Here is a 13939-nt window from a genome sequence, read left to right on the forward strand (position 1 = left end):
AGCATCAGCTGAGCAATCAGAAAGGTGATTTTGTTAGCATGCTGTTTTGACATGCCCCTCTTAAAAGAAAATGGTCAAGAGTGGACTGGATGACACGTTCCTGTGATGATGTGGCATAGAGGTATGAGACTTTACCTCCCCTCTGCTCTCCTAAGTGTGGTAGTAGTGGATAAGGTGCCGATGCTGGTAACTGGTTGTGCTGAATCAGACACAGCACCAATAGGCCTTCTGCTTGTCCAACTGGTTTCATTAAATGCAGATAGAGTTGGACATGGATAAAGTGGTGAATGTACAGAGGGTGCATAAAATAGTGGACTGTTAGCTATTCTCTTGAAAATTCCTCTGTATCATAGTAGATTTCCTCCTGGGACAGATTTAAACAAATGTCTGGAGTGGTGAGAGAAAAAGGAATATGATCATCACTAGACTCCTCACCACCACCAAGAACATACATTGTGGACACTACTTGTGTACTCTGCTCAACCTCTTCAGGAAAGAGTTGCCCTGATGGCACAGACAAAGTCTCTGCTTAGTTTTCCCTAAGTTGTTTCTTGAGGGGCTACAAGAAATAGTGGGTAACACAGGCAATGGCAACAAGTCCACTGATTTCACCATAAAACACATATGCTGTAATGCTTGAACTAGCCATGATAGAAGGAGCTGAAGTGGCAGCAGAAGTTATTGCAACATGAAATGGCATAGAAAAATGTACCATAGTTGTGTCCTGGGTGGGAAATCGAACTAACGAACTAACGAATTAACATGGTGTTAATCCCACTATTCTAAGGCTGATTACTACTAATAGTGGAGGTGGTGGTGACGAGGGCAAGGTGGCGGAGGACTTGCCCCCCCCTGCATTTTTCAGCTTGTTCTGATGATTTTCGTGTGAAATTGAAAATACAGTGCAATACCAGTGTATGGAGAGAGACAGGGAGAGGAAGCTGCATCTTATCCCTGCATCTCTCTGACTGCATCCGCAGGGGAGCAACACATGCAGCCAGAGACAGCCTACAGATTAGGTAAGTGAGGGATGGGGGGAGATAGCATATAGATTAGGGGAGTGAAACATATGGGGGGGGGGGCAGAGAGAGCCTAGAGAGTGTAATGTGAGAGTGAGAGGGGGGTGATGTGAGAAGGAGGGGGTGATGGTGAGTGGGGGAGGCTGAGGGTGGTGACGGAGGGTTATGCTGAGGGTGGTGATGCTGAGGGTGGTGGGGGGTAATGCTGAGGGTGGTGAGGGGTGATGCTGAGGGTGGTGATGCTGAGGGTGGTGAGGCTGAGGAGGGTGATACTGAGGGGGGTGAGGGGGTGATGCTGAGGGTGGTGGGGGGAGTGATGCTGAGGGTGGTGATGTTGAGGGTGGTGGTGGGTGGTGAAGCTGAGGGTGGTGAGGGGTGATGCTGAGGGTGGTGGGGGGTTATGGGGGATGATGAGGCTGAGGGTGGTGGGGGTGAGGCTGAGGGTGAAGGGGTAATGGTGAGGGTGGTGGGGGTGAGGCTGTGGGTGGGGAGGGGTGATGGTGAGGGTGGTGGGGGTGAAGCTGAGGGTGGTGGGGGGTGATGGTGACAGTGGTGGGGGGTGATGGTGACGGTGGTGGGGGGTGATGGTGACGGTGGTGGGGGGTGTAGCTGAGGGTGGCGGGGGTGAGGCTGAGGGTGGTGGGGGGTGATGGTGAGGGTGGTGAGGGGTGATGGTGGTGGGGGTTGATGGTGGTGGGGGTTGATGGTGGTGGGGGGTGAAGCTGAGGGTGGTGGGGGGTGAGGCTGAGGGTGGTGATGGTGATGGTGGGTGATGGTGGTGGGGGGTGAGGCTGAGGGTGGTGGGGGGTGATGGTGACGGTGGTGGTGGTGGGTGTAGCTGAGGGTGGTGGGGGTGAGGCTGAGGGTGGTGATGGTGGGGAGGGGTGACGGTGAGGGTGGTGAGGGGTGATGGTGGTTGGGGGTGATGGTGGTGGGGGGCGAAGCTGAGGGTGGTGGGGGGTGAGGCTGAGGGTGGTGATGGTGATGGTGGGGGATGAGGCTGAGGGTGTTGGGGGGGTGATGGTGACGGTGGTGGGGGGGTGAAGCTGATGGTGGTGGTGGGTGTAGCTGAGGGTGGTGGGGGTGAGGCTGAGGGTGGTGGGGGTGATGGTGGGGAGGGGCGATGGTGAGGGTGGTGGGGGTGATGGTGGTGGGTGGTGAGTCTGAGGGTGGTGATGGTGGGTGATGGTGGTGGGGGTGAGGCTGATGGGGTGATGGTGGGTGATGGTGGTGGGGGGTGAGGCTGAGGGTGGTGGGGGGTAATGGTGAGGGTGGGGTGATGGTGGTGGGGGTGAGGCTGAGGGTGGTGGGGGTGATGGTGGTGGGGGTGAAGCTGAGGGTGGTGGGGAGTGATGGTGGTGGTGGGGGTGAGGCTGAGGGTGGTGGGGGTGATGGTGAGGGTGGTGGGGGTGATGGTGGTGGGGGGTGAAGCTAAGGGTGGTGGGGGATGGTGGTGCTGGGGGTTGAAGCTGAGGGTGGTGGGGGGTGATGGTGGTGGGGGGTGAGGCTGAGGGTGGTGGGGGTGATTGTGAGGCTGAGGGTGGTGGGGGGATGGTGGTGGGGGTGAGGCTGAGGGTGGTGGGGGCGATGGTGAAGCTGAGGGTGGTGGGGGTGATGGTGGTGGGGGGTGAAGCTGAGGGTGGTGGGGGATGGTGGTGGTGGGGGTGAGGCTGAGGGTGGTGGGGGTGATGGTGAGGCTGAGGGTGTTGGGGTGATGGTGGTGGGGGATGGTGGTGGTGGGGGTGAGGCTGAGGGTGGTGGGTGGTGAGGTTGAGGGTGGTGGGTGGTGAGGTTGAGGGTGGTGATGGTGGTGGGGGTGAGGCTGAGGGTGGTGGGTGTGATGGTGGTGGGGGGTGAGGCTGAGGGTGGTGGGGGGTGATGGTGAGGGTGGTGGGGGGTGATGGTGAGGGTGGTGGGGGATGAGGCTGAGGGGGGTGGGGGGTGAGGCTGGGGGTGGTGGTGGGGGTGAGCCTGAGTGGGGTGAGGGGTTATGGGGAGGGAGAGCCTACCTTTCCCTGGTGGTCCAGTGGGCTCCCTGGTGGTCCGGTGGCCACTGCTCCCGGTCTGCAGTTCCGCAGAGCTGCAGACCATGTAATCTCGCAAGATTTCAGAGCGTTGCCGTGGTAACCCGCAGCAACGCTCTGATTGGCCAATTCTCGCGAGTCACATGGTCTGCAGCTCTGCACACTGCGGAGCTGCAGACCAGTGTCTGCGATGGTGGCCGGGCAGCCAGGAGGGGCCTCGCACCCGGCGGCATACCGGGCAAGCCGCCGGGCCCCCTCCTGGTGTCAGGTCCTTGGTCAGTGACCGAGGACCTGACACACTCAGCCCTCAGGCGGTTTAGGCGGCCGCAAGGCCCCAGCCAGCGCGAGGCCTTAGGCGGCCGCCTAAACCGCCTGATTAGAGAGCCGCCTCTGCAACTGTGTATATGGGTAACCTAGTCTCACACTAGAATAAATGGCAAGATCCCTGCCAAACTCCTATATCCCACTCAAAGTTGTTTTGAGTGCCTCTGGCAGTAGATGCTAGCTAAATGCAGCTGCAAGCTAAGCCTAAGTCTCACACTAGAATTAATGACACAGGCTAGTAAAGAGGAACTTTTATTTCCTTTGTAAAAAAAACAAAACAAAAACACCACACTTCCTAAAAGAAAGATTTACTTTCCTCCAAGCAGTTAACAAAAAACAAATAATCAAAAAAGCAACTGTACATTGACACTAGTAACATTTCACACTAGGACTAATCACAAAATGTCTGCCTGTCTCGTATTTCCCACTCAATGTTGTTTCAAGTGCCCTTGGCAGTAACCAATAGCTAGATACCGCATAAAGCTAAACCTTGTCTCACACTAGCTTCAGTTACATATGCTATCTCCCACTCTAACACAGGCACAGCAAAAGTAATCACTGCTGATCTGCCACCCCAGTGATCAAAGTTTCTAGAATAATCCTGCTTTGGAGCATAGTTGATTTATTGTTCCTCACCTTTTCTCCTCTATTGGTCATGGTCACCACTTGATCTGTGAATAAAATCAACATTCAGTGGCTGTCCCCAAACCATCAATCATCTTTTTTGCTACCTCTTTGCTACAGCAGATGCAGCCCACATGGTTGGGTAGATCTCTTGTCCAACAAAAATATCTGCTTATTTGAACACAGTTTGGCAGTTCCTTTAAGATTTGGGGGGCTTGTAAATTTTTATTTTGGCAATCTATAGTCTATAGGTTCTTATCGTGTATAGCTTGGAGGAAAGATGAGACGGGGACAGGGGGGAACAGGGGTGTATGATAGAAACATTTAAATACATAAAGGGAATCAACACAGTAAAGGAGGAGACTATATTTAAAAGAAAAAAAAACCTACCACAACAAGAGGATATAGTCTTAAATAAGAGGGGCAAAGGTTTAAAAAACATATTAGGAAGTATTACTTTACTGATAGGGTAGTGGATGCATGGAATAGCCTTCCTGCTGAATAGGTAGAGGTTAACACAGTGAAGGAATTTAAGCATGTTTGGGATAGGCATAAGGCTAAACTAGCTATAAGATAAGGCCAGGGATGTAATGAAAGTATTTAGAAAATTGGGCAGACTAGATGGGCCGAATGGTTCTTATCTGCCGTCACATTCTATCTTTTTATATTTACATGTTTCTATAGGATATAAAAATCTAACCAATAACTGTAGCCAAGTCTTTAACACACATTTTATTAGCTTATTTATTTATAATTGACAGGGAAAAGTTTAGTGAGTAAGGTTAGTTTAATAATTTGCTTTACTTAACAGACTTTTGTAAACTGCGTTCACATGTCAAACACACAAAGGGAGTGTTATCTTCCTCTTTCTCAGCCTGCTGTGCAGTAAGACTAGTGTTTTAAGGTTTCCACAGGAAATTAACTTATGGTCAGTGATATATGAAAGGACAGATATGATACTTTGCTAAAGATTACTTGCTTTAAGGCTGCTGCTGGGAATATTTGGACATCTTACCTCAATATTGATGAGTCCAACTGCACCAGAAGTCCTATGACACAGGGAAGAGAGCATTGCTGGTAGGTATTAATTTTTTTTGTATAAACACAAGAGAAGCAATATAGAAATTGTTCTATAAGAGTAGGAAACTACTCTTAGAAAGGCAACATGAAACTGAAAGTAATGAAATGTATTAATTTATCTAGAATGTTAACATTTTTATAAGTATAGATGCACAGATATGCAGTCAGTTAGCAGCCACTGTATGTCATCGCTTTACTAATGGTCTATGTTTACAAGTGCTTATAAAACGGTTATAAAACGTATAAAACTGATAGCACAGAGAAGCATATTTAAAATAAACGTTTATAAAAAAAAGTTGATAAATTCAACTAACAAATTATTAATCACAGTTGACTTTGTCACACAATAACTCATTTTAAACATGCTTTTACTTATGAGTGAAAAGTAAACATTGACCGTTAAATAAAACATTGATGATCAACTATAACTTTGTTAACCCTCATTTTCTGATGCTCTGTTAGCTCTGAATGAATATGAAAGATTTAACAATTTACATTACATTCTAGTTCCGATCAAGCACATCTAGGGCACAGATTACATTGGGGGAGATTTATCAAAGTGCTCTGTTCTAAAACACAGTGCAAAAATATAAAACAGAAGTCCCCAATGAATATGTCAAGGATGAGAAATAAATGGTAGTGCATAAAAATAACTGACGAGGAGCAAAGTTGATGGCACCCAGTTCCAGGATAGAGGCAAATGAAGTGGTGTGGATTTCTATATTTAATTTTCAGACCTCTCAAACACACCTATGTTAAATGTAGGAGACAAGCATGATAATAGAAATTCTGGGAGTGACTTTTCCCTTTAAAAAATGTGATATATATAAATGTCACATTTCCTCCTAGTTGTCTCCATCTTAGTTCTGCTTATTCAAATTCCAGCCGCAATGCACAATTTGTACAGGAGTTTGTTTATACATGCATCATGGGCACTGTTGGTATAGGGATTGTTTAAAATAGGGAATAACGGGGTACTTAGGTGCTGACACTAATTCGTTGTCGAAGGTACAGTATTTCAACAGAAGTTTTTGAAAATAATAGACTAGGTCTGCTTCTTCTGTTTAGATGTTAAGTTTATTAGGTGGAACAGCAAAGAAGGCTGCTTCACAGAATTACATACAGCAGGTAACTTCACAGGATGGATGTCAATTGTAAACTCATTATGAGAAGCATCCACAACTACACTAATATACACTTTGCCACCGTATCTCACAGACACAACATTTTTTTCTTATGATTGAAAAAATTTATTTGAAAATCTCTTTTTTACTTAAAATATTTGCACTTTTTTACACTATGACAGTCACTAAATATTGATTTTATTCAAGTTAGAAAGGACCAATAAATAAAAAAAGGAGGATCAGTAAAAAAAATAAAAAATATCATAAATAAATAATAAATAAATATATAATAAATTAATATACATGTATAAATATAGATTTTTTTTTTTTTTTTACTGCTGCTTCTCTTTCCCCCTCTTTCGGTTACTTTTTCTCAGTTTCATCTGTGAACCAAGTGGCTGGAAATATTATATCATGTATATATTTTTCAGTATACTGGTCTATTTTTGTGCCTGTTGGTTTGTCTGATTCATTTTTCTGAAACTTTTTTTTTTTGTTAACAAAATATGGCCCAGCCAAACTGCCTTATGGTCAAGATTTGGTCATCCCAATTATTTTTTTTCGGGTGGTATGGCTGATTCAATTTTATTTCTCTCTGGCATCTGCATGAGTCTGTCTGCTTTAAACTGTAACAAGGCCGTTGACAGGGTCATTGATTTAATTTCAGCCTATCATGTTAACTGGCTCCCAATAAGCCAGTTAGCTGTTCGGATTGATTTGATTATGGCAGTTAAAGACTTATCAGGATATTCGTTTTGAATATCTGATTTACATTGAAAATATTGCATTTGGTGATTTAATTCTACTTATTATGTATATGTATATATATGTATATGGCCTCATTGAATCTGACACCTAAAACTTGTTGATTAATGCATTTTTTTTTAACTATTTGCTCACTGGCAGTACTAGCAGCCAGTGAGCAAATTCTTAAAAAAAAACAAAAAAAAACCAACAGCCAGTGGGGTCAGTATGACCACTTCATATTAGTATAAGGGAGGTTAACCGCCGTTATGCCCCCACTCATCATTCTGTAGGTGGTGGCATCTCTACTGATATGCAGAAATGCCTACTAATCTAATAACAGACCAGCAACTGGGCAGCTAATAACATTACTGCCCCCTCCAAGGGCATCAGGCAGGGGCTATAATTTATTTTATGGGATTTGAACAGGTCACTGTACTCCCACTTTTCGCTGACATATTAGTGTACCAACCTACCTAAGTTACATAGGCTGAAAACAGACATGTCCATCAACTTCAGCCTTCCTCACATTTGTTTTTTGCTGTTGATCCAAAAGAAGGCAAACAACCCAGTTTTAGGACCCTTCCAATTTTGTAACAAACTATAAAAAAAATCCCTCTTGACCCCAGAATGGCAGTCAGATTTATGCTTGGTTCAAGAAGCTATTACTCTACATTGAAAAAATGATATCATTGAATATTCTGTTTTTGCAAGTATGCATTTAGTTGCTGTTTAACCCCTTAAGGACGGAGGACGGTTCAGGACCGTCATCGGCATTTTTCCATTGCCGACTGAAGACGGTCCTGAACCATCCTAACTTTAAGATGTACTTACCCGATCGCCGTCGTTTCCCCGGCGGCGATCGGTGGTGCTCCCATTGTGGGGAGACTGTCTGCAGCCCAGACAGTCTCCCCATGGCGGATTAGGACCTCTGGGGCCATGTGATCGCTCAACAGGGCGACCACATGGTCACAATAGGTGTCCATGTGTCTGCCTGCAGGGGGACTGTCTGTGCTGACAGGCAGTCTCCCTGCAACTGTAAAATCAAAGAAAAAATAAAGTTAAAGTTAATAAAAAAATAATAATTATATATGTGTATATATATATGATATATAGACATATATTATATCTATATAATATATGTCTATATATCTATATATATGATATATAGACATATATTATATCTATATAATATATGTCTATATATCATATATATATAATGTCATACTAAGTGTATTTTTATATTAATATGTACATATATTAATATAAAAATACACTTATAATTAAATTACACACGTATATATATAATATATAATAACTATATATTGTATATATATTATAAAATAATAAGTAATTTAAATAAAATTAAACATGTAAAAATAATAATAAAAATTTAAAATAAAATGATATAACTATACGAAATTTTATTCTAACTGTAGTTTGATATTAATATATATATATATTTATATCAAAATACACTTAGAATGACATTGTAAAAATATCTATGTATATATAAATAAATTAAAAGAATACAAACTATTCATATGTCCATATACAAAATTACATAAATAATTATATAAATATACACGTAGACTTCAAATATATAAATATGCATATATATTTAAATTCTACGTGCGTATTTATGTAATATTTTTACATAATTAAGTTATTTTATTGATTGCAATTTAAGGGACCTGCCTGCCAACCCAGGCCGAAAGTCCAGGGAATTTAATTTGCTATCACTGTATTTTACCCTGTAACGTTCTATGACACCCTAAAACCTGTACATGGGGGGTACTGTTTTACTCGGGAGACTTCACTGAACACAAATATTAGTGATTCAAAACAGTAAAACATATCACAGCGATGATATTGTCAGTGAAAGTGACTTTTTTGCATTTTTCACACACAAACAGCACTTTTACTGATGATATAATTGTTGTGATACATTTTCCAGTTTTGAAACACTAATATTTGTGTTCAGCAAAGTCTCCTGAGTATAACAGTACCCCCCATGTACAGGTTTTATAGCATTTTTGAAAGTTACAGGGTCAAATATATGGGTTAAATATTTTTACATTGAAAATGGCCAGGTTGGTTACGTTGCCTTTGAGAGCGTATGGTAGCCCAGGAATGAGAATTACCCCCATGATGGCATACCATTTGCAAAAGAAGACAACCCAAGGTATTGCAAATGGGGTATGTCCAGTCTTTTTTAGTAACCACTTAGTCACAAACACTGGCCAAAATTAGCGTTCAATTTAGTTTTTTACTTTTTTCACACACAAACAAATATGAACGCTAACTTTGGCCAGTGTTTGCGACTAAGTGGCTACTAAAAAAGTCTGGACATACCCCATATTGAATACCCTGGGTTGTCTACTTTAAAAAAAATATGTACATGTGGGGTGTTATTCAGCGATTTATGACAGATAATAGTGTTACAATTTCACTATTGATACATTTTAAAAATGTATGTTTTGAAACCGCAATATCCTACTTGTACTTATAGCCCTATAACATGCAAAAAAATAGCAAAAAGCATGTAAACACTGGGCATTTTTAAACTCATTTAGCAGTTTTTTTCATTCGCTTTTGTAGATGAGTAAAAGATTTTTCACATAAAAGTAAAAAAACATATTTTTTTAAATTTTTCATCATATTTTTTTCATTTTTTTAAAATTCAATTGCATGAGATTATATAAATAATGGTATGTAAAGAAAGCCCCTTTTGTCCTGAAAAAAACAATATATAATTTGTATGGGAACAGTAAATGAGAGAGCGGAAAATTACAGCTAAACACAAACACCACAAAAGTGTAAAAAGATGCCTGGTGTACAACATCGCAAAAACAGTCCGGTCCTTAAGGGGTTAAACATCTGCACGGACTCTGATAAAACCACTTCTTCAGGCAGAGAATTCCACATCCTTATTGTTCTTGCGGTAAAAAAACTTTCCTTTGCCTTAGAGTAAATCTTCTTTCTTCCAGTCTAAAAGCATGACCTCGTGTCCTATGTAAAGTCCTGTTTGTGAATAGATTTCCACACTATGGCTTGTATTGGCCACGGATATATTTGTATAATGTTATCATATCCCCTCTGAGGCGACGTTTTTCTAAACAAAAGCGATTTACATTTGTTAACCTTTCTTCATAGCTAAAATATTCCATTCCTTTTATTAAATTTGAAACCCGCCTCTGTACTCTTTCTAGTGCCATAATATCCTTCTTTAGAACAGGTACAAAATTCAAGGATTTTACAATTATCATGACGGAAAGTTATGATTTTATTAAAGACACGGAGGCGAGTATTATCCTATTATGCTGCACTCTTTCTTTAATACCCTCAGCAGCAAAGAATACATTATTGAAGAAAAAGAAACAGTTGAGTTGAACTAGGTATAACATCATAGTGACAATGTCCGCCTAGTAATATGACCATCCAATCAGTGCCATCCTTCTCCTATAGTAGACGGAGCATTGATGACCATTTCCTCTTTCTTTCTTGCGTACCCCGAAGAATAAACTCAAAACTCGGAACAGGAAAACCGGATAAACCAACGAACCGTAACAAGGCATGTGACTCCGAGAGGTCTTTCAACCCAGTCATGCTAGAAGAGACAAGAAAATATGGTAATGTCTTGGACTCATGGGTTTTATCATACATAGAGGTCCACACGTTTGACTAAACAGTGACAATAATTCATAGATGTAGTAAGAGGAACTACTAATCTGAGGACAACCGTGACAATGAGTCTCAAATTAGATAATGTCCCAACACACGTGATGGCCTCAATATCACCAAGATTGAACTTACCATGGAGAGGTCTTTAACTTACCTTGCCCCACCTCTAAGCCGTCCAAGGGCGGGTGGGTGGGATAATACTCGCCTCCGTGTCTTTAATAAAATCATGACTTTCCGTCATGATAATTGTAAAATCCTTGAATTTTATTAAAGACCCGGAGGCTCCTATTATGCTATTTCAAAGCTGTGATATCACGGCTTCTGTGAAATGCTGGATTGGTTTGAAATAGAAATTACGGAAGGTAGATTCCGCGGACCAATCAGCCGCCTTCAATATATCCTCCAAACGACAACCAGCAAAGGAGGCTTTAGAGGCCATGGCACCAAGAACCAAATGGGGAGAGAAAATGGAGGTATCAATACCTGCCAAGGACATGAGCCATTTCACCCAGCGGGCCAAGGTAGGAGAGGAAACTAGAGCATGCGGTTTACGGAAGGAGATAAAGAGTTGGGGGTCCGACCCAGTCCGAAGGGGTGTGGTACGAGCTTCGTACGCCCGAAGGCACGCTGCTGGGCAAAGGAGCGGCTTCGCAGGAAACGCTGGGTACAGGACCGCCCGGGATGACGATTTCGTCCTCCGTGAGATGTCAAAGACTACTCCTTCTGGGGAGAAGGATCGGGCATTGACATCGAGTGCTCTAACGTCTGACACTCTCTTGCATGAGATTAGGCACAACAGCATAACTAGTTTAGCTGATGTTAGCAGTTGTTTCAAGGATAAAGACTCGTTGTCTGGCCACCTAGTCAAGAAATTCAATACTAGGGAGACGTCCCATAGGGAGGAATAGCGAGGTTGGGGTGGCCTTGCAAAGCGAATGCCTCAGAGAAGACGACAGACATTTGGGTGTCATCCTATCGGGGCCCCATCAACGCCGGCATGGCCGGCCGATATGGCTGAACGGTAGAGGTTTACTGTCCTGTAAGCCTTCCCGTTGTCATAAAGGGATGTTAAGAATTGCAGGACTGTTGTCACAGGAGTTGATAGGGGATCCATACCCCGTGCCACGCACCAACCATCCCATGTGCGCCAAGCAGACTTGTAAGACTGTCTCGTGCCGGGTGCCCATGCACCCTCGAGAAGTCGGAGAGTCGATTGCGAAACTCCCTCGATCGACCAGGGTCCCCGGAAATCAGCCACGCCATGAGGCAGAGGAGCCTCTGACGGATCAGGGGGTGGGGGTTCCCATCGGGGTCTCGTAGTAGAGATTGGGCATCCAGGAGGCCATCTATGGCCATCTCCAGTAGAGGAGGGAACCAGGGCTGTGACGGCCATAAGGGCGTTATTATCACCAAGCAGCCTAATTGGCGCCGTAGGTGGAGAAGACACCGGGGAATGAGGGCGAAAGGAGGGAATGCATAGTTCCTGGCGGTTGACCAGTCTTGGGAGAAAGCATTCGTAGCCGAAGCCTTGGGGTCTGGCCTCCAACTAAAGAAGGTCGGAAGTTGGGTGTTCAAACGAGAGGCAAACAAGTCTATTGCCAGAGGACCCCACAGATCCCAAATGTGCTGGAAGATTTGAGGATCGAGGTGCCAGTCGCTGGAGTCTTGCAGGTGGCGGGAGTACCAATCCGCCGTAGTGTTCAACAACCCCGGAAAGTATTCTGCCCTGACGGCCATGTTGTGTTGCAGACAAAACTGCCAAAAGTCCCGCGCCAAATTCGCTAGAATTTTGGATCTCCGAGGTGGTTGATATAACGGACAGCCGATATGTTGTCCATCTTCAGTAAGATTGAGCATTGGTACAGTGTCGGGGAGAGGCTGCGAATCGCTAAGGACCCTGGAGGAGTTCCAAGCAATTTATATGCAGTGTGGACTCCGCTTCCGACCAGCGCCTGCCTGTGGAAATATCTCTGCAGCGCACACCCCAACCGTAAGAGCTCGCGTCCGACTCTATGACTACATCTGGGGCCGAGCCGAAGATGGCTTTGCCATTCCACGCCTCCATGTGTAGGAGCCACCAGCGGAGTTCTTCTTTTGCTTCTGCGTCTAGAGTCAGAGTATCCTTGTATGAGGCGCCGTCTCTCAGGTATGACACCTGTAGGCTTTGGAGGGCTCTGTAATGAAGGGGGCCCGGGAATATAGCCTGTATGGAGGCTGCTAGGAGCCCGATCACACGTGCCAGATGTTTGAGAGATATATGTGGACAGGTAAGAACTCGTCTTATCTCTTTCTTGATATTTTTCATCTTGGGTGTTGGTAAATACAAGGTTTGCATAACTGAGTCCACCAAGAGACCTAGGAACTCTATTTGTTGAGTGGGGGCTGGGATGGACTTTTCCCAATTTATGATGAATCCCAAATTCTGTAGCAAGGTTGTGGTGCAACCGAGATGAATATGGAGTAGTGAGACTGACTGGGATAGCAGTAGGATGTCATCTAAATATATGATTAGGCGTATCCCCCGACTGTGTAGGAGAGCAATCACGGGCTTCATGAGCTTGGTGAAACACCAAGGTGCGGAAGACAGAACGAAGGGAAGGCAGCGGAACCGCCATTACCTTCCTTGCTACGTGAATTGCAGGAAATCTTGGTGCCTCTGCGCAATGGGTACCATGAGGTACACGTCTCTTAGATCGAGTTTGACCATCCAGTCTGCTGGTTGGAGCAAATCTCGTAGGCAATGAATGCCCTCCATTTTGAAGTGATGGTAGGTTACGTAGGTATTTAAGTGTTTGAGATTGATAACTGGGCGGGATCCACCCCCCTTTTTTAGGACAATAAATAGGTTGCTCACAAAACCCGGGGTATGCATCGGGATTTCTTGAATAGCACCTTTGAGTGCCAAGTCTCGGACTTCCTCGGAGACGAGGGTCGTGTCTAGAGGGGAAAAAGCAATCTCCCTGGGTGGGGAGAGTTGGGTGGATAGCCCTGAGTATCCAGGCATCTGAGGTAATGAGAGCCCAGACATGGGAAAAATGTGTGAGTTTGCCCCCTATCGCCACATGTGAAGAAAATTGAGAAAGGTAGCTTACCGCTTACGTCTTCCGGAAGGAGTGAATCGTGTACCTCTCGACACCCATGGTCTGCCTCGTTGAGGGAAGAAGGTCGGAGCGGACCTTTGGTCAGGAAAAGGGGATCTCCCCACATAGGAGCCTCGGCTCGGGCGCGAGCCTCTATTACCTCTGCCGGACAGACGGCCCCTTGCTCTGCCGGCCCCACAAAAAAACTTTGGGTGGAACACCCTTTTTAGATTTGA

The 13939-nt window shown here is 44.4% G+C and overlaps 1 protein-coding gene across 2 annotated transcripts in view; it reads left to right on the forward strand.

Annotated features, from left to right (window-relative positions):
* Window positions 1-4881: 4881 nt before the first annotated feature.
* IPCEF1 (interaction protein for cytohesin exchange factors 1) overlaps window positions 4882-13939 on the forward strand; it is a 143233-nt gene continuing 134175 nt past the window's right edge. For both annotated transcript variants that reach the window (XM_063443430.1, XM_063443433.1), the window contains exon 1: window positions 4882-5068. The gene's annotated coding sequence lies outside the window, so the exon portion shown is untranslated. The remainder of the gene's footprint in view (window positions 5069-13939) is intronic.

The sequence above is a fragment of the Pelobates fuscus genome, chromosome 2, assembly GCF_036172605.1.
Source record: "Pelobates fuscus isolate aPelFus1 chromosome 2, aPelFus1.pri, whole genome shotgun sequence".
In the NCBI taxonomy this organism is placed as follows: Eukaryota; Metazoa; Chordata; class Amphibia; order Anura; family Pelobatidae; genus Pelobates; species Pelobates fuscus.